A 22,661-nucleotide genomic window follows, 5' to 3' on the forward strand; every position below is an offset into this window, starting at 1 on the left:
CTAAATAAACAACAACAAATTTACCAATGTAATCCTTGAGTACTTCATTCATGAGTCTCATGAATGAAATAGGGGCATTTGTGAGTCCAAATGGCATAACAAGCCATTCATAAAGTCCTTCTATGGTTTTGAATGCTCTCTTCCATTCATCTCCCTCCTTGATTCTGATTTGGTGGTAGCCAGTCTTGAGGTCTATCTTGGTAAAATACTTAGCACCCCCTAAACAATCCATCAAATCTTAGATTCTTGGAATGGGAAACCTATACTTGATTGTAATCCGGTTGATGGCCCTTGAATTAGTGCAAAGTATCCAAGTACCCCCCTTCTTTGGTGCCAAAATGGTGGGAACTGCACATGGGCTGATGCTCTTCCTTATTAGACCATTGTCCAAAAGTTCTTGGATTTGTTTAGCTACTTCTTTATTGTGCTCTGGTGTCATTTTGTAGGATGCTTTATTAGGCAATGAGGCTCTGGGTATGAAGTCAATTTGATGACTTATGGCACGTTGAGGAGGCAAAGTGGTAGGTGTTCCATCACTTATGATCTCCTTGAACTGATTGAGTATCTGCTGCACTTTAACCAGGATACAAAACTTCTTGTCCTTCTTTTCCTCTTTTGGTTTCACAACAAGTGCAAACCCCACTCCTTCTCCTTTGAGAGTGTTTATGAACTCATTCTCACCAACTAGTAGCACATTGGAACCTTTAGATTCGCTCTCTTCTTCATCTCCTAAGGACTGAATTTTATAGGTAACTCCATCTTTTTGAAATGTATAAGAATTCTTTTCTCCATGGTGTATTGCTTTTCTATCAAATTGCCAAGGCCTACCTATGAGTAGGTGGCATGCATCCACTGGAAAGATGTCACACAAAATATTGTCTTTGTAGCCTCCTATAGTTAACTCCACCCAAGTTTGTTCATTCACCAAAACATGTTGCCCTTTGTTGAGCCAAGTAACCCTATAAGGATCACTATGTGGAATTCTTTGCAATTTGAGTTTGCTTACTGCTTCTTCTGACACTATGTTGTTAGTGGAACCTGAATCCACCACCACCCTACACACTTTACCCATGATCTTTCACTTTATCCTAAACAAGGATATTCTTTGACTAGGTTCCTCCTTTACCGGTTCTTTGATCAAAACTCTTCTTATCATGAGATTCTCTTTAACCTCAGAATCTAAGCTTACTTTTGATGTCTTCACATTTGCTGCATCTTCTTGAACATAAATTACTCTCCAAGTTTTCTAAATTTTGTGAATCTCAAGGGAGAAACTTTGATGGGGCCTCTGTGGGGGTTGTTACTCTCTGAGATACTCAGTTCATTCAAGGCACTCCTATCTGCTATGATGGTAACCATGTGGCTACTCTGTTTAAACATTCAAGGGATGGGTTATCGTGGGTTCTATCCAATGTGTATGCTCCCAATAATAAAGTCTGTAGGAGGAAATTTTGGATAAAGATCTCTTCCTTTTGGAGCCATTATCCCAACATTCCTTGGTTGGTTATGGGGGATTTCAATACCCCTCTTATGGAGTCTGAGAAATTTGGGAGATCCCAGATACAAAATGATAGCAAACAGGACTTAGCTAACTTCATCAATGGCCAGGCTCTCATTGATTTGGACTTATCTGGAGTTTCCTTCACTTGGTCTAATTGTCATGTTGGAGCTGAGTTGATCCAAGTTAGACTTGATCGAGCCTTGATTTCAGTTGGGTGGATCCAACATTATGTTTGTTCTCTAAATTGCATAAATAGAATCGAATCAAACCACTTTCCTATATGTTGGATGACTGAGCCTAAGAATGGCGTGAGAAGGAGGTTTCCTTTTAGATTTGAGAAAATGTGGCTTTCCCACCCAAACCTTTTTAATAGCATGAAATATTGGTGGAATGTTCAAGTGGATGGCATTGCTATGTTCTGGGTAGCTAAAAAGTTAAGGCCTGTTAAGAAGAAGGTTAAAAAGTGGAATAGAGAAGTCTTTAGGGACATCTTCGTTCAGAAATATGCTCTTTAGGAGGAGTTGAGCTTGACCCAGGATAAAGTCCAAAAATAAGGTTATGTGAATGATAATTTTGCTAAGGAAAGTGAGGTCTTGTCCAAATACCACAAAATTATAGCCTGGGAAGAGTGTTAGATTCAATGACAGTTCCAAAGACACTGAGAGGGGGGGGTGAATCAATGTCTAACCAGTTAACAAAATATTTAAACTTATTAATAACTTTGCATCCCAAAATAGTGTACTGGTAAATAAGAATTATTGCAATAAACAAAAATAATAGAGATAGTATAGAAACACACCATAACACAAGATATTTAACGAGGAAACTCGGTGTGGGAAAAACCTCAATGGGATTTGTGACCCACAATATTTAATCACTGGCCAATGAATAAATACTACTTACAATGAGGGGCCTACACATGCATGGAGGCCAACAGCCTAGAGCTCACTGCTCAATAAAGAGTCACACTGACTACAAAATGGATTAACAAATCCAGTACAATGTATTGCTCAAAACAACATCTCTCATGCCAGGTTGAGTACCAGTTTAAGCTCAGTCAATAACCAAAACCTTTGGTGTTAACTATATCACCTTATACAAAATTGCCTTATCACACATTATATCTTCCTTTCATCACTCACATAAAATGACCTATAAGATCTCATACATATATGAGTATTTTACAATATACCATGTCGGCTTACAAAAGATAATTACATTACAAAATAATTTATATAAACAAAACTTTAACCCATGTCAGCTGGAGTGTTGGTATGCTTTGTTGCCGATGTAATCTGAATGCCGGTGAAGTGCCTGTCAGTGCTGGTGTCTGTCGGTGTATGAAGTTTGTGATGTTGGGCATGTAGAAACCAATTGCCGGTGACTTTCCAGTTGTTTTCTAGATGGTTGCCATCAATGACAACATCAACTATTCTCATAAGAGTGTAGAATGCCAACAATCTCCCCCTTTGGCATTGATGGCAACACTCATGAGAAAAATCAAAATTGTTATCCAAAAAATGAAATCCAAAAAGATGTGCTCCCCCTGAGCTAGTGATCTCCTCTGTACATGCATTTTTCTCTCGACTACTCCCCCTTTGACATCAATGACAAAGGATGTCATAAAAAGAGTACAAAAAAAATGCTACCTCAAGGTTCATAACCGGTTGGTTACAATCTGAAAGACGTCCGCCAAAATCATATTCAGACTCTGCATAAATTTGTTGTTGTCATCTAAAGTTGCCTCAGTGTGCTGGATCATTCCGGTGAGATAGTGCATCTGTTGCTCCAGTGATCGTTCTCCTTGTACTGTTGCCTTAGATAATTTAGTTCTCTGAGTAATTAGATTATCCAGCCTCGGACCAAGTTTATCTTTTAGTTCCTGGGCATTAGACCTTATCCCTGCCTTCTCTTTCCCAAGTTTTTCTAATTTCTCCTCAAAGACTGCCATTTCTTGCTCAAAAATTGATATGAGTCCGGATGAACCTATAATATTATCCACAATGTCATCAATTTCTTTCTGTGTCTTCTTGATCTCCTTATCAATGCCCTTAGTCAAACAGTGAGGTTTACATGCTTCCCTATATATCTCCTTATACTCCAAAATTGTAGAATTGAGTACCAGTAAAAGTGTATCTACATGATCGGTACATTTCTTTATTGTGTTTTCAAAGAATGTGTTTTTTCTATTTTTCAACTCTCTCCTTTATGATATCCTCATTCACCTTTTCTATAGTAATAACATTATCAGAAATGAATTTGGACAATGTGTCCAATTTACCTAAAGAATCCTTAATGTAATCTATGTTACAATTTGGTGCAATCATCTTAAGAATAGGTAAAGTGTTATCAATTGCCTTAAAAGCCAATGCATTGCAATGAGTTATCCTCTTTATAGAATCAAAAAGTACCTCTGTGATATTGGTAGGTCTGAATTCACCTGTAGATGTACTCGGTTCAGCTGTAGATTTCATCTCAACAGATGTCTGACCAATCACCTTTAGTATCTCATCTTTATTTCCATTAGATGTATCCATTTTGCTTTTATTTTCCTCTAGTAGATCTGTCTGTGTTTGCACCTCAACCTTTAATGGTTTCTCTGATTGTTTCAGTGTCTCTGTAACTGTTGGTTTTTCAGTCTCAACTTGAATCTCTGCCTCTGTTTGTTTCTCTGAAAGTTCTACTATCGGTTTCTCATATTCTGGTGATCCTATGCTGGTACCTTTGTTCTCTGTGGGTTTTTTAGTCTCTGTTAGTTGCTCTATTTGAGTTGGTAACTCAGTTTCCTGAGAGTCAACAGTTTGTGCTAGTTTCTCTGAAATCTTGCTATTATCAACACTGTCTGCCTTAACTTCTGAATTATCTTTATCCATAACAATGTTTACCTCTTGAGTATCGACATTCATTGTGAAGAGTATCTCAGACTTAGGGTTAGTATTATCATGTGTTATACCTTCAGTATCAGTAGCCGGTGGATCTTCTGAGTGTACCGGTGGTGTATCCAAAGGAGGCGGTGGAAGGTTATCTGTAACCTTTATGTTTGGAATACCACCAACTTTGCCTTTACCCTTGTCCTTGTCTTTCTGATATACTTTGAATGTCTTTTTAGGTTTGCTATTTTTCCTCTTGCTTTTCCTTCTCTACAAAGAATATATCCCATTTATTTGCAGTCTCCTCTGCAATCTCTTTTACCCTTCCATCCATCAAGCTTACTTGTCGGTGTCCACTAACAAATATAGATTGGTTAGCTTTAGAGATAAGTTCATCAATTTCTTCCTTGGAGTTTACCAGATCAACAACCAAGAGTGCTTCAACTTTCAATTTCTTATCCAATTCCATCACTAATAGCCTTTTTGCTTCTAGTCTCATGTAGAGATCATTTGGTAGCTCATCAATCACTTCTATCAAAAATTTCTTGTATATATCCAAGTGTAAGACAATACTTTCCTCAATGGTGTTTCTGTCAGTATCATTTGAAGTGCTATACCATTTTCTTACATTAGACAAATTACCTTCCTTTGTTATCTCATTCAGTAAATCATTCAATGTGGGGGTAACCGGTGTCTATTTCTTCTTAGGTGTAATTTTCTTCTTTGGCTCCCTAACTACCTGTTGTTTCTTCCTTAGTGTCCTGGTTTTCTTAGGTGAAGGAGAGGGCATTGGTGAGGGTTTTCTCTTCCTTTCTACTCTTTTAAACTCAACAACCTTACCACTGTCAGTGTCAGAAGTTGTTACAACTGGTGAAACATGTGCTTGAGGTTGTAGTCCTTTAAGTTTACTTGCCGATATACCACTGATGTTCATGACATTTTCTTTGATTTCCTTTACCTTCTTGGAGGCATCTCTAATGAATTTTTCCCTTCTCTTAGTCCTTTTCTTCATAGACACTTTACTCTCTATGTTTCTGCATTTCCAAATAATTCCTCAGACGACTCCCTTGGTACATCAAGTAGAGCTTTAACATAAGTTTCCAAAATAGATAAGTCTACCTTATATTCCATCTTCATAACCCAAATGGTTCTAGGACTTGCTGCTTCTATCCAAGTTTCATCTCTCTTAATAAAAAAGCAGATTTCCTTGTCATATTTATCAACTATGCTTTGTGGTAGTCTCTCTCTTGCTCTCATCATAGATTGGAATGTTTTGAAATAGTCTGTAATGTTCTTAACGCTGTCAGTGCCCATACCGGTGAAAGCATCTTGTGACTATTTTCCTACCAGGATGTCATAACCAAAATCCTTGTGACCTATGTCGGGTATCTCCTTGGTAAAGTACAACATCAGACATACCAGAAGGTTTCCAAAATAGAAAGTACATTTCTTGTCACCCTTAATCTTCTTCAGGTTGTCAATTAATTCATCTTTAAGCCATTCACACACATCAATCTTAGCATTATTGTGTACCATCTCATATGCATTGTGAATACATAGGCTAGAAACAAAATTTAGTCTATTTACATAAGTACCTTTGTAACCTAGTACCATACTCACATATCTTACATTTATGTCCTTAACATCATTTACTCTAAGTGACCTGTTATTAGATGTTGCTCTGGTTAAATCCATAACACCTCTATTAGGAATTTTCTTGGTTTTATTAGGCCTAAAACCGGTTGAAGGTAAACCAATGACTGCCTTAATTGCTTCCCTAGTTATTTTACAAACTGATTCTAACCACATGAATTCTCCATGGACTCTGCTCAATACAAGTCTGACAACTTCTTTAGGAAATTCAGGAATGTTCAGAATCTCTACAAAACCTAAATTTTCCACAATCTTATGTTCAGGTTTGATTACTCCATTTTCATCAGAAATGACCTCATCAAATATTTTCTTAAACTCCTCAGTCCCTAGGTTTTCTATGTTGCAATGTATGTAAATTCTAGGGTCTTCTACAAATGCTACACCCTTAGGGATTTTCAAAAAAGCTCCTACAGAATCATCTTGTTTCGTAATCTCGGGGATAATCTTGAATATGGGTCTAGGGCATTTAACATTTTCCACAATGGTAGGGTTTGAAATAAAATCTGGAATAGAAGATGAGGAAGCCATTTCAAAGATAAATACCTCTAAATCAAAATTCTGAATGCTTGAAAATCACTTCGCAGCTTCGCCTTAGAGTGCCTTGCTCAATTTTACACTCTCTGATCGTTTGAATGCTTGGTGAGTTCGAAATGAGGGTTTCCCGATGCTCTATAGCCAAAAAGTTATTTAAAACATCATTAAATGCTTGTTGGTTAAGTGAAAACTTAACACATCCACCAGTAAAGAAGAAATGTATCTTCTCACCATCAATCAAGGGTAAAATGCATGATCTTCAACTTGCTGCAATACCCCCTAAGGATTGTTCCTCAATTAGATGAAGAATCTTTTGCCGGTGGAGGATTACTCTATTATACCGGTGAAGATATAGTTTAATCAGTTCTCTGATCACTCTTCTTAATCCATTGTTTTGAAAATTCTTGCTTAACTTCATCTACCTTTTCTTTGCCCTTCAAACTAGATCCTTTGTTGTTTGTCAGTGCATTCTTGCTTCTACAAAATTTAGCAATATGTCCAATCTTGTTACAAGCATAACTAGTTACATTATTCCTCTGAATAGCCTTTCCATATCCTTGACCGGTTTGTGATTTGCATTGACTAGATAAATTCCCAAATCTTCCACAAACATAGCATTTCACATTCATTCTGTAATTTTCTGAATTATGACCAACTTTGTTGTATTTGGAACATTGACCGATGGGTGAGTTTGTATTCTAATTATTTCTAAATCTACACTGATTTTCTCTGTGACCATATTTGTTGCAATTGAAACATTTGCCATTAAATTTATAAGCATTAGGTTGTCTTACCGGTTTTTTCTAATATTGATTGTTTGTAGTACCGGAACTTTTTCCATGTTCAAATCCAAGTCCATTAGTATCTCCATTAGGTTTCTATTTTTTAAGCATGTCATCAAGTTCTTCTGAAATTTTCTTGAATTTGTCTTTGTGTTTATTTGCAGTAGCCAACTCATTTTCTAGAATTCCAACTTATCTCACAAGCTCAGCTTTATCATGTTGCATGTGAATCAAGTCTGTCTTTAACATATCATTTTCATGACCAAGTCTCAGATTTTCATTTCCAACATCATTAAGTCTCCTAGTCAAGTCTTCTTCATTCTTCTTCCTGTCTTCAATATCTTTACATAACCTCATAGTCATATCTTGCATATCATTCTTCATATTACTGTTTTCTTATCTCAACTTGTTTGCAATGTCTCTAAGAGTTTCTTTTTCATCATCATCATTCTGCATCTTCTCATGAAGTTCTTTTATTTTATTTTGTGCTATAGCAAAGTTATCTTGAAGTCCTTTAATGAATTCCTGTGCAATCCTCAGATCATCTTCAAGTTTGATATTCTTCAATTTTTTTGCATCAAAATCTTCAAGGGCTCCTTCCAATTGTTTTCTTAAGTTCTCCATCTGTACCGGTGTCAGAATCTTCCTCAAGTTGTTAGGCTTTTGAAAATAGAGGATTAGGCTCTGATACCAATTGTTAGATTTAATGACAGTCCCAAAGACACTGAGAGGGGGGGGGGGTGAATCTGTGTCTAACTGGTTAACAGAATATTTAAACTTATTAATAACTTTGCATCCCAAAAAAGTGTACCGGTAAATAAGAATTATTGCAATAAATGGAAATAATAGAGATAACATAGAAACACTGATGAATACTAAGAGGGGGGGGTGAATTAGTATGCCAAAAATTACTGTACATAAACACTTTACTAGTCTAGTAGTAAACTGGTAAAATAGTTTAACAAACAAACTGGTTAGCACACATGCAAACCAAATAGAAAATAATGCATTCACCCACAGAAGCACAAACACCATAACACAAGAGATTTTGACATGGAAACCCAAATGGGAAAAACCACGGTGAGATGAAACTCACAAGTAACTATCTACAGAATAGGAACCAGACCGGTTAAGGTCATACAATGTTCTTTACCAGAACAGATCCTGTTAGGAATCTCAATCTCTGTTAGGAGATAAGTCCGATTAAAGACTACCTTGCTAGAGAATTTTAGATCTACAGATGTGAACCACCTTGTTAGAGGATTTATAAAAGGATTTTTGGGCCTACCTGGTTAAGGGCTTTAGACTTGTCGAAGATGTGAGTAATCAACAAGTGAGTGATCTAGCAAATAGCACATATTGCTTGGTTAGATCCTTGATAGCTTGTTCCTAATGCATTCCAACATTACTTCAGTCTTCAACACATTCACACTCTACTTTCTCTCACAGACCTGAACTACTCTTCTATATTCACACTTACAAAAAATCATCAACCATCTTAAAACCCTAGCAACAACCTAAAACCCTAGACGTGATGTCCTTATAAAGGAATCTGATTTCATGTCGGTCCAATAGGATTACAATACAATTTCCTAGGTTCAATGCATCTAGACATATTTGGTAACATGACACAAAAACCACCGCCAAAGTGACGACACCGCCAAACAATCGGTGGATGGTAAGTCATCACAAAATGCCAGTTGGTAACTCATCACAGAGTATTAACGGTTCATACAAAATATCGGTTTAAGCAAAATATTGGTTGCCAGTTTGACAAAATGAAGACTAGGAAATATGAGTTGTGCCACTTCGTTCCTTCGTACCACTTGAGATCCTCGAACCACTTGGGGTCTTCATACCACTTTAGATTGGTAAACACTTTCTACAAAACACCGATAGTCTAAAGACTATAATACATCATACCGGTTGGAACAAATACCGGTTGAGCTTTAACTCATACATACAAAAAGTGATCTCAAATCAAGTGTGTGTCCATCAATGACAATCATAGCATCAATCATCAAAAATGCCAACAATCTCCCCCTTTGGCATTGATGGCAACACTTAGGAAAATTTTGACATCTAAGTGTTTTACAACAAAAATATGCCATAATCAAAATTACTCCCCCTAAGCATATACACTATCCCTTTTGCAGAAAATACAATGTATACTACACCTTAACAAAAATAACATGAAATTATACATCAAAAAATCAAAATTTATAAACTTGTCCCCCTTTGCCAACAATGACAAAAACATTGCAGACTAACTCCTATTTCATTAGTATAAAATAATAAGTGTTTATGACAGTAATGAGTAAAACTTGTCAAAAACTGATTTAAAGTCCTGCAAAAATTGCTTCATGGATAAGGACCATGAGTCAAGTAGGGAGGTAGCCACCTCTTTCTCTATCTACATCTGGGAGACCTATTCTTCCATGGCATATATCATGCTCATCTCTTGAGTGACCATTAGGGCATCAAGATTTAGATAGCATTTCTGGAGAATTTGCAGTCTTGGCAGTAGGACCAGTTGAAGTTCTCACAAATTTCGTGTCCAGTTGCTTATCTCTGCCTGTAGTCTTGTAGATTGAAGTTGAAACCAGTGAGCAGTTTGTTCATATGTGGAGAAGGAGTCATATGGCATCTTGAATGTGCTAATAAATGACTGCATATCAGTTTACAGTTTGTCCTTCTGAGTGAGCACATCATCACAAAATAAATGAGGTTGGCAAATCTTGCTGAGTAGTAGATTTCCCTCATCCATTGCATCTCTAATGTCCTTCTATGCCTTCTGAAGATCAGACTGGAGCTCTATTAACTTTCTCACCAAGGCCGTGTCCAGAGCCTTTTGATGTTCCTTCTTGGCATTTGCTTCTGCAACCTCTTCCAGGCTTTGCACCCGGTCTTCTACAACTGTGCATAGGAGCTTCAATTGTGCAAGTGAGGAATCGGTACTGGGAAGGTTCATACTGGGTATCAAACTGGTAAGAGTGTCCACCGTAGCTTGAATCACATCTTTCTCCTTTTTCCTCCTTATCACTTCCAGACATTCTTGAGCAACTTTAATGCTCTGCAGCAACTCTGATTCGTTTGCGAACTGGAGGTCAATGGGACTAGTAATGTCAGCTAGTTTAGCCTGACTACCAGTTGCAATTGGAGTCTCCACCTATGTGCTCTTTATCGCTGCTTCCTTGTCCTTGGCTTTTTGCTTATCTTCTTGAGCCTTTCTCTGCTCCTCTTCTTCTTTCTTTCTTTTCTCTTCTTCTTTTCTCTTCTCTTCATCTTTTCACTTTGTCTCTTCTTCATCCTTCTTCTTCTCCTCTTCCTTCTTCCTCTTCTCCTCTTCCTTCTTCCTCTTCTCCTCTTCCTATTTCTTCTCTTCCTCTTTCCACTTCTCCTCTTCTTTCTTTTCCTCTTCCTTCTTCTTCTTCTCTTCCTCTTGTTTCTTATTTTCCTCTTCTCTTCTCTTCTTCTCCTCTTCTTTTCTCTTATCCTCTTCCTTTTTCTTCTTTTCCTCCTCTTTTCTCTTATTTGCTTTCTCTTTCTTCTTTTTCTCCTCTTTTCTCTTATCTGCTTCCTCTTTCCTCTTTTCCTCTTCTTTTCTCTTATCCTCTTCCCCTTTCTTCTTTTTCTCTTCTTTTCTCTTATTCTCTTCATCTTCTTGTTTCTTCTTTTCTTCTTTTGCTTGCTTTTCCTGTCGTGTTCCTTCTGATGGTGTACCCTGAGTAACTTTTTCACCATCTAAGGCATCAACATCAATGGGGTCCATTTGTTCTATGACCGGTTCTTCTTCACTGTTATACACCTCATCCGGTTTGCTAGTTTTCGGTTCTTTCTCAGCTTTCCTGTTGGCTTCTACCATTTGATGCATCTTTAGAGCTTCTTGAGCATGAGTATGTGTATCTTTTATCACTTCATGAACCTTTCCTTCTAGTAACAGGAGTCTTCTTCTTCTCATGAAGAAGAGGCCTTTGTATTTATTCATAACTTCAAAAAGTTTTGAATTTGATACATCAGGAAAATGTTGAGCAAATATTTCCTCCCTCATTTCTTGTTCCTTTTCTATGGCAATGCTCCATTTTTCTTTAAATAATTATACAAAGAATCCGGTGTCTCAGATCTAATTTCTGAAGGCGACCGGTCATTAACACACAAATACTTAATGATTTCCTATTCAACTTCTTCCTTTTCATCATCATTGAAGTCATCAAAACAATCAATTAAATCATTCAACACTTTTCTCCTAATATTCTTTATAGCTCTTTGACAATGCGTCAAAGGTTTGTAAGAAGAAATATCTATATTTACCGGTGCAGATGTTGCCGGTTCATTCTTTGTCTTTTTCTTTGTTTGCCTGATCTTCTTAGGCAGTTCTTTTGACACAGTTTCTTCTAAGTCCAATGTATTGCTTTTTGTCTTCCGCTTCCTCTCAAAGACTTTGGCAAGTGCAGCTTTTGGTTTCTTCTTAGTTGGTGACTGCTTGGTCACTTTGGGACTAGCTGCAGTAACCGGTGCCGATGCTGAAGGAACTGCCTTTCCTTTCTTTTATGAGGGTTCTACAACCGGTGTAACCCTTTCCAAATAGGTGTCATTTCTCTTTGCCTTAAGAACAAGGGGTGAGGCAATTAGGGTAGAAGCATACCCGTCCAACATATCATTCATTACCTCATAGCCCATAGGTTCCACTTCTTCCTGTCTGGGGTCAACGACCTCCATTATGCATTCATCCACTTTGATGGTGAAGCAGATGTCTTCCTCATACGTTTTGACTATATCACCAGATATTCTTATCCTTTGGCTCATCTTGCATCTAAACTCATCAAAGTATTTGTTCAGTGCTTCCGGATAGCCGGTTCCAACCGCTTGTAGGCTTTCCTTGATTTGTTTTGTCACCAGTTGGTCGACAGACCACTGAATGTTACCTACTCCTAGAAAGTAGCCTTGGAAGTAAAATAACAACCCAACCAGTAGTTGTCCGAACTTAAATCTTAGTGCACTATCTTGTTTGATCGAATTAAGATTCAACAGAAGTTGTCTTTACATACAAGTGCACAGATCAAACGATGCATCTTCCTTGATCATCTTGTAAGCGGCATTTACTGCTACAGCAGAGACAAAATTAATTCTGCTAGCAGAGAACGTCTGGTAACCTATCACCATGCAGACATACTTGACCAAATCGTCCTTGATTGAGTTGACAGTCATTCCATGTGAGTCGCTCACTGAACCGATGAGCTTGGACATTATAGTCTTGCTAACCTTCCTAAGGGCTGGTACTTCCCCTGTGTTACAGAAATCGGTGATGACATGAATCGCTTTCGGAGTGATATCATGCATCCGCTCCAGGTACATCTTATCACTGTGTACCCTGCTTAGAATAATGCAAATGTGATCATTCAAAAATTCTTCAAGAAAGTAATCTGCATTGTGAAGTTTCTTCTTTTCCAGAATGTTGAATTCCGGTTTAATCTTCTTATCCTTTCCGCAGAATAGGCTCAATTGGGAATGGATCACAAGAGACCCTAGGTCTTTGATTTTATAGTCTATGTAATCAGAAATGCCTTCTTCTACTAGAACACCAGCAAGTACTTAAGATAGGGCATTGTATTTGGACTTTCGTTGAATGAGGTACATAGAATCAATGGGTGCACTAGAGCTATCATGTGATGCGGAAGCCATGATAAACAAGGAATTTTGAAAAATACCTTCGTAGATTGAAATTTAGGGCTTCACAATTTGAACTACACTTCACACTCCTTAGGTTACTGAATTACCGCTTTGCATTCTACTCTCCTTCAACGGATGTTAGCTTCAGATTCTTCTTTAGGTTTTTGATAGATTCCTTGAATCACCATGTAAATTGCTTTTCTTCGCTCTGCACTTGAAAAACTTCTTCGCTCGAAAAATGATAAGTGAGAAATGATTTGAAAATTCCTTATAAACAGGTTCTCCACCTACCATAATAAATGCTCCACTATTAGGGTGCAAACCCTAATTTGCCTTTTACCATTTCCGTTCTTCTGCTGACTAACAGGTATCTCATATCGATTAAGGCCTTTTACCAGTGTCAACTGGGGGTTTGAAGTATTTCACCATTTTCTCCCCCTAAGCTTTTCTAATGCTTAGTTTGCCAGTTCTGAAATTTCCACACTAGGTGCAGATACCGGTTCTTCTTGCAACACCGCTGGTTTCTTTTTCCAAGTTTTGTTCATATCTGCTTGAATAGTTTCAATATCAGTCTTTCCTTCCAGAGTGACCGGTATGTCATCCGATATGTTCTTTCTTGTTCTGCAGAATCTAGCAATGTGACCTAGTTTGTTGCAATGATAGCAGACCATTCCAGGTGCTCTCCAAGGTCAATTATTCATGTTACCATTCTTCCTCCTACATGTTGTAGCAGTGTGATCATGACAATGACAGATCAAACAGTTTTCTCTCCATCCAGTTGCCGCTTGATAGCCACCACTTCCTGACTGATGATTAAAGGTATTAAACCGGTTGGGATTCCAATTCACAAAAGGTTCCGGACCAACTCCTTGAGTCCTCTGAGGATATCTTCCAGTGTTGTTCATAACAACCCTACATTCAAATGCTCTATGCCCAAACTTGTTGCATGCATAAAAATTACCATTGAACATATTGGATCTAGGTACATTGTTTATAAAGTAAGGAAAATTATTATAGGCTTTGCTCCTACACACATTAGTAGTATGTCCTTCTTTAAGATAGTTAAAGCAAACAGGTTTGCACTTTTGCTTACCTTTACCTTTGAATGCCAGTTGCTTCTTTGATGCTTCAACATTTGCACTAGAAGTCTCACCTTTCTCATGACCGGAGTAATCAAGTCCATCAGTATTCTTGACAGGTTTGGCCGATTCAAGCTTTTGCTCTAGCTTAATAGTACTCTTGTTGAACTTAGCAAGTATTTCCTTTGACTCAGAGAGTTCTTTGGAAATAGCAGCATTTGTTTCCATCAAGTTTGCATTCTCAGAGATGGCTACGTTCAGTTCTCCTTGCATGTCTTCCTTTTCCACTTTGCTTGCATGGAGTTGAGCAGTTAGGGCACTGATTTCTTGCTTCAGCTTGGAGACTTCATGATCTTTGTCTTTTACTAGATCTTTAGCTTTCCTCCCGTTCTCAAGCTCTTGGCACATTCGAATAGTCAGTCCTTCCAACTCCTTTCTTAGGTTGGAATTAGTTTCATTCAACTTTTCTACTTCTTGAATTAGGGCTTCCATGTCCGCTTCATCAGAAGAACTATTTTCAAATAGCTCCATCAGTTTTTTAGCATGTTCTCTCCTTTTTGCCTGAGAGGCCTTATATTTGACTATAAGTTCATCATAGGCTTGCTCAGACTGAGTGAGCTGATGAGTAAGTTCCCTCATAGTGTATTCCCCCATATCTCTTTCCAAGTGGTTAGACTTATAGAAAGGTTGGCTCTGATACCAATTGATGAATACTAAGAGGGGGGGTGAATTAGTATGCCAAAAATTACTATACTTAAACACTTTACTAGTCTAGCAGTAAATCGGTAAAACAATTTAACAAACAAATCGGTTAGCACACATGCAAACCAAATAGCAAATAATGCATTCACCCACATAAGAACAAACACCATAACACAAGAGATTTTGATGTGGAAACCTAAATGGGAAAAACCACAGTGAGATGAAACTCACAAGTAACTATCTGTAGAATAGGAACCAGACTGGTTAAGGTCATACAATGTTCTTTACCAGAATAGATCCTGTTAGGAATCTCGATCTCTGTTAGGAGATAAGTCCAATTAAAGACTACCTTGCTAGAGGATTTTAGATCCACAGATGTGAACCACCTTGTTAGAGGATTTACAAAAGGCCTTTTGGGACTACCCGGTTAAGGGCTTCAGACTTGTCGAAGATGTGAGTAATCAACAAGTGTGTGATCTAGAAAATAGCACAAATTGCGTGGTTAGATCCTTGATAGCTCGTTCCTAATGCATTCCAACATTACTTCAGTATTCAACACATTCACACTCTAATTTCTCTCACAGACCTGAACTACTCTTCTATATTCACACTTACAAAAACTCATCAACCATCTTAAAACCCTAGCAACAACCTAAAACCCTAGACATGATGTCCTTATAAAGGAATCTGATTTCATGTCGGTCCAATAGGATTACAATACAATTTTTTAGGTTCAATGCATCTAGACGTATTTGGTGACATGACACAAAAAGAACCGCCAAAGTGTCGACACCGCTAAACAATCAGTGGATGGTAACTCATCACAAAATGCCGGTTGGTAACTCATCATAGAGTATTACTGGTTCATACAAAATACTGGTTTAAGAAAAATACCGGTTGCCGGTTTGAGAAAATGAAGACTGAAAAATATGAGTTGTGCTGCTTCGTTCCTTCGTACCGCTTGAGATCCTCGAACCGCTTGGGGTCTTCATACCGCTTCAGATCAGTAAACACTTTCTGCAAAACACTGATAGTCTAAAGACTATAATACATCATACCGGTTGGAACAAATACCGGTTGAGCTTTAACTCATACATACAAAAAGTGATCTCAAATAAAGTGTGTGTCCATCAATGACAATCACATCATCAATCATAAAAAATTCCAACAAACACACCATAACACAAGATATTTAACGAGGAAACCCGGTGTGGGAAAAACCTCAGTGGGATTTGTGACCCAAAATATTTAATCACTGGCCAATGAATAAATACTACTTACAATGAGGGGCCTGGACATGCAGGAAGGCCAACAACCTAGAGCTCACTACTCAATAAAGAGTCACACTGATTACAAAATGGATTAACAAATCCAATTAAATGTACTGCTCAAAACAACATATCTCATGCCAGGTTCAATACCAGTTTAAGCTTAGTCAATAACCAAAACCTTCGCTGTCAACTATATCACCTTATACAAAATTGCCTTATCACACATTATATCTTTCTCTCATCACTCACATAAAATGACCTATAAGATCTCATACATATATGAGTATTTTACAATATACCATGTCGGCTTACAAAAGATAATTACATTACAAAACAATTCATATAAACAAAACTTTAACCCATGTCGGCTGGAGTGTTTGTATGCTTTGTTCCCGATGTAATCTGAATGTTGGGAAGTGCCTGTCGGTGGCGGTGTCTGCTAGTGTATGAAGTTTATGATGTCGGGCATGTAGAAACCAATTGCCGGTGACTTTCCAGTTGTTTGCCAGATGGTTTCCATCAATGACAACATCAACTATTCTTATAAAAGTGTAGAATGCCAACAAAGAGACCTTTTGGAGGTAGAGATCCAGATCCTTATGGCTTAAGGATGGTGATAAAAACACCAGATTCTTTCACATCTCTACGATTAAATAGAGGGCTTCAAATAGAATTTTCCACCTTGTCAAGAATTGGAGAAGAATAGATAATGAGGATGATATAAGTGGAGCAGTAGTTGAGTTACTTGTTGATCCTCTGAAGAAAGATACTTTATTTGACCTAGAGGCTCAAGATATGTTGGTTGATATCATATCTAAATTCCTATCTAATAACCAAAATCATAATTTGGTTGCTGTTCCTTCAAAGGAGGAAATTAGAAGTGTTGTCTTTTCTTTTGATGGCAGTAAAGCTCTTAGCCTTGATGACTTTCCTATGTTTTTCTTTCAACACTTTTGGGAAGTTGTGGAGAAAGATATGTCCAATGTTGTGAAATTTTTTTGGAGCTAGATCCCTCTTGAAGGAAATGAATGTAACCTTTATTGTCCTTATCCCTAAGAAGTAGGGGTTTGATTCTCTAGATGCTTTTAGGCCTATCAGCTTGTGCAATTCTTTCTACAAAATTATTTCCAAGGTTCTTACTTTGAGGCTGCTGAAGATTCTTCCTCTTCTGATTTCACCTCAACAGAATGGCTTTGTGCCAAGGAGACAGATTCTTGACTCTATCATCACTGTTCATGAAAACATCCATTCACTTTTGGAGGCGAAGTCTCAAGGGTTTTTGCTGAAGTTGGACATTGCTAAGGCTTATGATAGGGTGGATTGGTGATTTTTAAAATAAATTCTTCAAACTTTTGGTTTCTTTGGTAAAGTCATCAGTTTGATTTGGCAGCTTATATCAACTACTTCAACTCCAGTTATTGTCAATGGATCGCCCTCTCATTTCTTCAGAACTTCGAGAGGACTAAGGCAAGGTGATCCTATTTCACCAATTTTTTTCACTATAATGGTTGAATGTTTGGGAAGATTCATTCACAAAAAGGTGGTGGAAGGATCTCTGAAGGGCCTCATGTTGTCCTCAGCCAATTTGATCTTCTCTCATCAATAATTTGTTGATGATACTATTTTAATGGGAAGCTCCTTTGTTGGGGAAGCCAAAGTCATTAGATTGATTCTCTATCATTAGTTTTATCTACTTCATTAATACTCCTGAGCAGCGTCAAATGAAGATTTATAACATTCTTGGTTGCATCATAGGTAAGCTCCCCTCAACTTACCTGGGTCTCCCTTTGGGATCTAAACCCTCTGGTTCCTTTTTGCTCTCTTTAATTGATCAATTTAATAGGAAGCTGGCTGGATGGAAAGGCACCCTTTTGAGTTAGGCTAGTAAAATTCAGTTGTTGAAAGCTACACTTTAGAACCTCATAGTGTATTCCCTTAGTTTGTTCAAGATTCCCTCTTAATTTTTTGAAATTATTGAAAAAATTTAGAAAAGATTCGTTTGGTCTGGGGTTGAGGAAAATAAAAGAATCCATCTGGTTTCCTAGGAGAATGTCTGCAAGACAATGAGATATGGTGGTTTGGGAATTAGAAGCATTAAAACTTTTAACAATGCTCTTTTGGCTAAACAGGTCTGGAGATCTTATGACTGTAGAAGGGAATAGAACACCTTATGGCACAATAAATACCTCTCTAATGTTCATTATTTGTAGGATTTTTTGAGTTCTTCTCATATTCCCACTGGGTCTCATCTCTAGAATAATATCCTCAAGGCTAGGGAAGTGGTTAGTTGGGGAGCCTACTGGAAGCTGGGGAATGGCAGAAGTATCCGATTTTGGGATGATTTCTAGATCAAGAATAACTCGCTTGCTTCTGATCCAACATTGGAATCTTTAAGGGATCTTTGCGGCTTCTTTTGGCTTAATGGTGACTGACAATTGGAAGGAGGGAAAGTGAGTGAATCTTTCTGTTGTTAATCCTTCTTTAACTCATTTGCAACTTTCCCTAAACTCTTTTGGTCTGGAGGATGGTGTGGAAGATGAGCTTATTTAGAAATTCACTCCTAATGGGAAGTTTTCTCTTGCTTCTATGGATTTTTGTAAGGAACCCCATGTCTCTTGGTGTTATAAGGTGTGGATCAAGGACCTCTCCCCTAAGGTCAACATATTTTTTTGGCTCCTCTTTCTTAATAAAATCTTAACAATAGACAATCTTGTTAAGAGAGGCTTTTCTATCCCAAATAAATGCTACTCGTGCATGAGGGATTTTGAATCTGTATATCATCTATTTTTACACTTCTCTTACATTATGAGACTTGGGGACTAGTGCTTCAGAAATGGGGTCTTTGCTGGACTCTCCTGAGGGCCATAAAGGAGTTCGCTCACCAATGGAACCCGCCCTCAAGAAATCTTCTGTTGAATAAGCTATAGTCCTTTGTGTTTCCTCACATAGCGTGGGCTTTATGGAAAGAACGTAATAATCATATCTTTAGGAATATCCATCTCCCTCTTGATATTGTTTTCAAGAAAATATCTAGAGCCATCTCTGATAATCTCTTGACTGTTAGCCCCAATGTTCTTTTTCAAATTAGAATCCTTAAGGAGTATGAAGCCAATGTTGTCAAGGATTGGTATTTTGGTCATCTTCTTCAAATGGTCAAACCTAAGGTTGACCCTAGGGACAACATTAGTTGGAATTTTCCACCCCAAGGATGGGTGAAAATCAATTTTGATGATCCGGCTAGAGGGAACCCTGGTCAAACTGGTTGTGCGCGGATGCTAAGGGATCACTATGACAACTTCATTTCTGCTACTGCTCTCCCTCTTGTAAAATAGAAAAATAATATTGTTGAAGCTATAGGAGCCTATCACAACTTAAAACTTGATAAATAATACAACTTTAAGCTTGTTTGGGTCGAGGGGGACCCAAAGAATATTATCAACTACCTAAAGGGAAAATATACTTCAGCTTGGAATGTTGATATATGGATGAAGAAGTCAAAATATATTATTAAAACCTTTGATAGATGCATTATTATTCATGTATACAAACAAGCCAATGTGGTAGCTGACTTCCTTACCAATAGAGGAGTGACGTGTAAGGAACAAATTAGTTGGACCTGAGGTGACAGGCTGGACTCAAAATTTGCTATGCATTTGTTCCACAAAGGAATTCAGGGGAGTAAATTTAATGATATCTCGTGCCATAATGACTCCGAGTATTTCTAGAGTTATTGATACTTTCCTAATTAAGACAAGTGCCTAGAGAGGACACAAGAATTGATGCGAATTTCTTTCGCATGCTTTGTGGGTGATTTTAAACATTTTTTGGAGTCTAACTTTCACTCTAAAAATTATTTGCAATGATTTTTACAGAGAGCAAGTTAGAATGGGTGGTGGGAGAAAAATAATTGACCTGCCTATTTGTGTGCAATTGAAGAATGAAAAGAAGATATGGCAAAATTTGGAAAGAGGGGGTGGGGGGAGGGGGGGGGGATGTCATGAACCTATTTTTCTTAGAACTGGAAGGATGGAATGATTGTTCTTCATGGTTGGAAGGTCCTAGTTGATGAAGCCCTTATTGCATAGGTCACAGGGTTATCTATGGAGGGTATGAAGTATTATAGAGACAAAGTGTATACTGAGGAAGTTGTGCAAAATTTCCCCAAGAAGGAGGCAAAGCAGGCCAAAATTGTTAAAAAGACTGTCAATTACTATGACATTGCGGTCATTGTCTTTCTTGTAGAAGCTCTTTAAGGTAATCATGAATTACCTTACTTTGGATGGTCATTATACTAGGGTGTGTCATCACTTTGTTATATTTAATCATTTCCACCATGGTGTGAAGATATCTTTCTCTTTCTATCTTATGTTTGCTCTTAGGGTTAATTTTAGTGACCACTGCAAGAACCCTTCCAAGTTTCGTATCTTGCACGAAGGCCTGTTTGTCCTTATTGATGCCCATTTTTGTGCTCTTCCTCCCCCTGATGTTTATATCCATATTGCTTTTGATAATGAAGATACTAGTGTGGGTGAGTCTGACAATGAAGCTTATGGGTCTGGGTCCGAAGGGAATCTCCTCCCCCCCCTTGAAAAAATATAAAATAGAAAAACCCTCAAGTTGAAAACCTAAGGTGAGAAAGGGTATAAAAGGGCAAAAGAACATTGTTATGTCCTCCTCCTCCACTTTTGCTGAGAATGGCTCCCCCTCCACTAGTGAGAAGGTAGAAGATGGTAAGGACCTCGAGTTCCCTAATATCATGACCTCTCCTTCATCCAATAAGGAGACTAGTAATGTGGGTGCGGTTGGAATTGGATACCTTCATCTCAAAAGTGTCGAGCTTAATGATAAGAGGGAGGTTTTTGAGAATGTGCTGGGCATGGCTCGTGAACATGCTATTGAAACTTTCAACATGTTCAAATGGTTGTTCCATGAACTAAAGGAGATAAGGATCAACCAAAGAGCCCTAGGAAGAAAAATGGAATCGATCTCATGCTGGTTCTACTCAAGGTCATTAGAACAATGTGGGGAATTGGATAGTGGATGAGAAGAAGTTGGTTATGGAATGCATCAAGAAGAAAGGTGGAGGGGTTGATTGGCTGAAGAAAAGGCTAGATGATCGCATTACCCATGTTGAGGAAGGCTATAAAAAGATCCAGGACTCCCTCAAAACTATAATGGCAAGCAGTCACAAAATTCTCAAATAGTTTGCGGTTGTTATGAATACTATGGTGAATACTTTGGAGCAACAGGATAAGGCTGTTGTCATTATTGGGGATGATGTTGAGGCGAATCAGGGTGGAGAAGGACCCTACAAAAGGACCTGTAGGAATATAAAGAAAAAGGCATTTATTTAGAATATGGATTATAAAGATATGAAGACTACTGCTGATACAATGAATGTCCTTGAGGCTAAGGCTGTTGAGACCCTCAAAAGCCTTATGTAACTGGGTTTGTGTTGTTTTCTAGTTGTTGGTTCTATGTGTGTCTAGGCTAGGTATCCTTGCTGTCCTTTTGTGCCCGACTAGGCTTTTGCTGTCTCTTTGGCTGCTGTTTCTAATGCTTTTCCATGCATCCCGTTTTGTTTTGGATGTTAATCTTTGATTCTATTCCTCTTAGAATCATTTTGGAAAGGGTTTCGAGGTCCCTTCAAAACCTATTTTTTCCTTAATCTAAAACTATTCTTATTTGTTAATAAATTATTCCTCACCTTCATCATATTTTATCATTCATCCAATTTTTATCTATCTTCATCTTATACAAGATGTATCCTTCCTGAAACCAGACATTTTTGATCTATCATTTGTCTTATACAGAATTAGTCCTTCCTGAAACTAGACATGTTCATCTATCTTTGTCTTACATAGGATGTATCCTTCCTGAAACCAAACATACTAGTCTTATACAAGATGTATCCTTCCTGAAATTAGATGTTTTGATCATTTTTGTCTTATACAGGATGTGTCTTTCTTGAAACTAGACTTTATCTTTATCCTATAAATCCTGTCAATCTTATCATTCAATCAATCTACAAATCATTCAAACCATTTATTTCCTATAATCAAACTCATTTGTGTCACCATGTTATTCATTCTTCCATCTTTCTTTTGAGAGATCATTCATGCCTTCAATGCACAAATAATCTCTCGAGGGGGCATTATACCCTAGTGTCATCGAGGCATACTAGGGAAGAATTTTTTTATTTTCTTTGAAATAACATCGTTTTGACATTGTCTCAAAGAGGGGCAAATGTAGACACCTAAAAAATGTCCCATTGATTGCATACTAATTATTCGTCTATTTAATTAAGTCATTCTTTAATTATTTAACTAAGCTAATTTACTAATTCAAATCATCACATTCTACATTACTAATTATCCAATTTCCATTCTTTAATCATTTCATCATTCAAACCCATCTCAAATATTAATTATTTAATTAATTGCGATTTGCTCCTTAGTTAAATAATCTTTATTATTTAATTAAGCTAATTTTTAATGTTTAAATAATTTCATTTAAATTATTAATTAATTATTCCTCCAAATCCCCAAATCCTAATTCCAATTAATTTCATTTCATCAAATTAACATTTCACCAAATGT

The sequence above is a fragment of the Cryptomeria japonica genome, chromosome 10 (genome assembly GCF_030272615.1).
Source record: "Cryptomeria japonica chromosome 10, Sugi_1.0, whole genome shotgun sequence".
In the NCBI taxonomy this organism is placed as follows: Eukaryota; Viridiplantae; Streptophyta; class Pinopsida; order Cupressales; family Cupressaceae; genus Cryptomeria; species Cryptomeria japonica.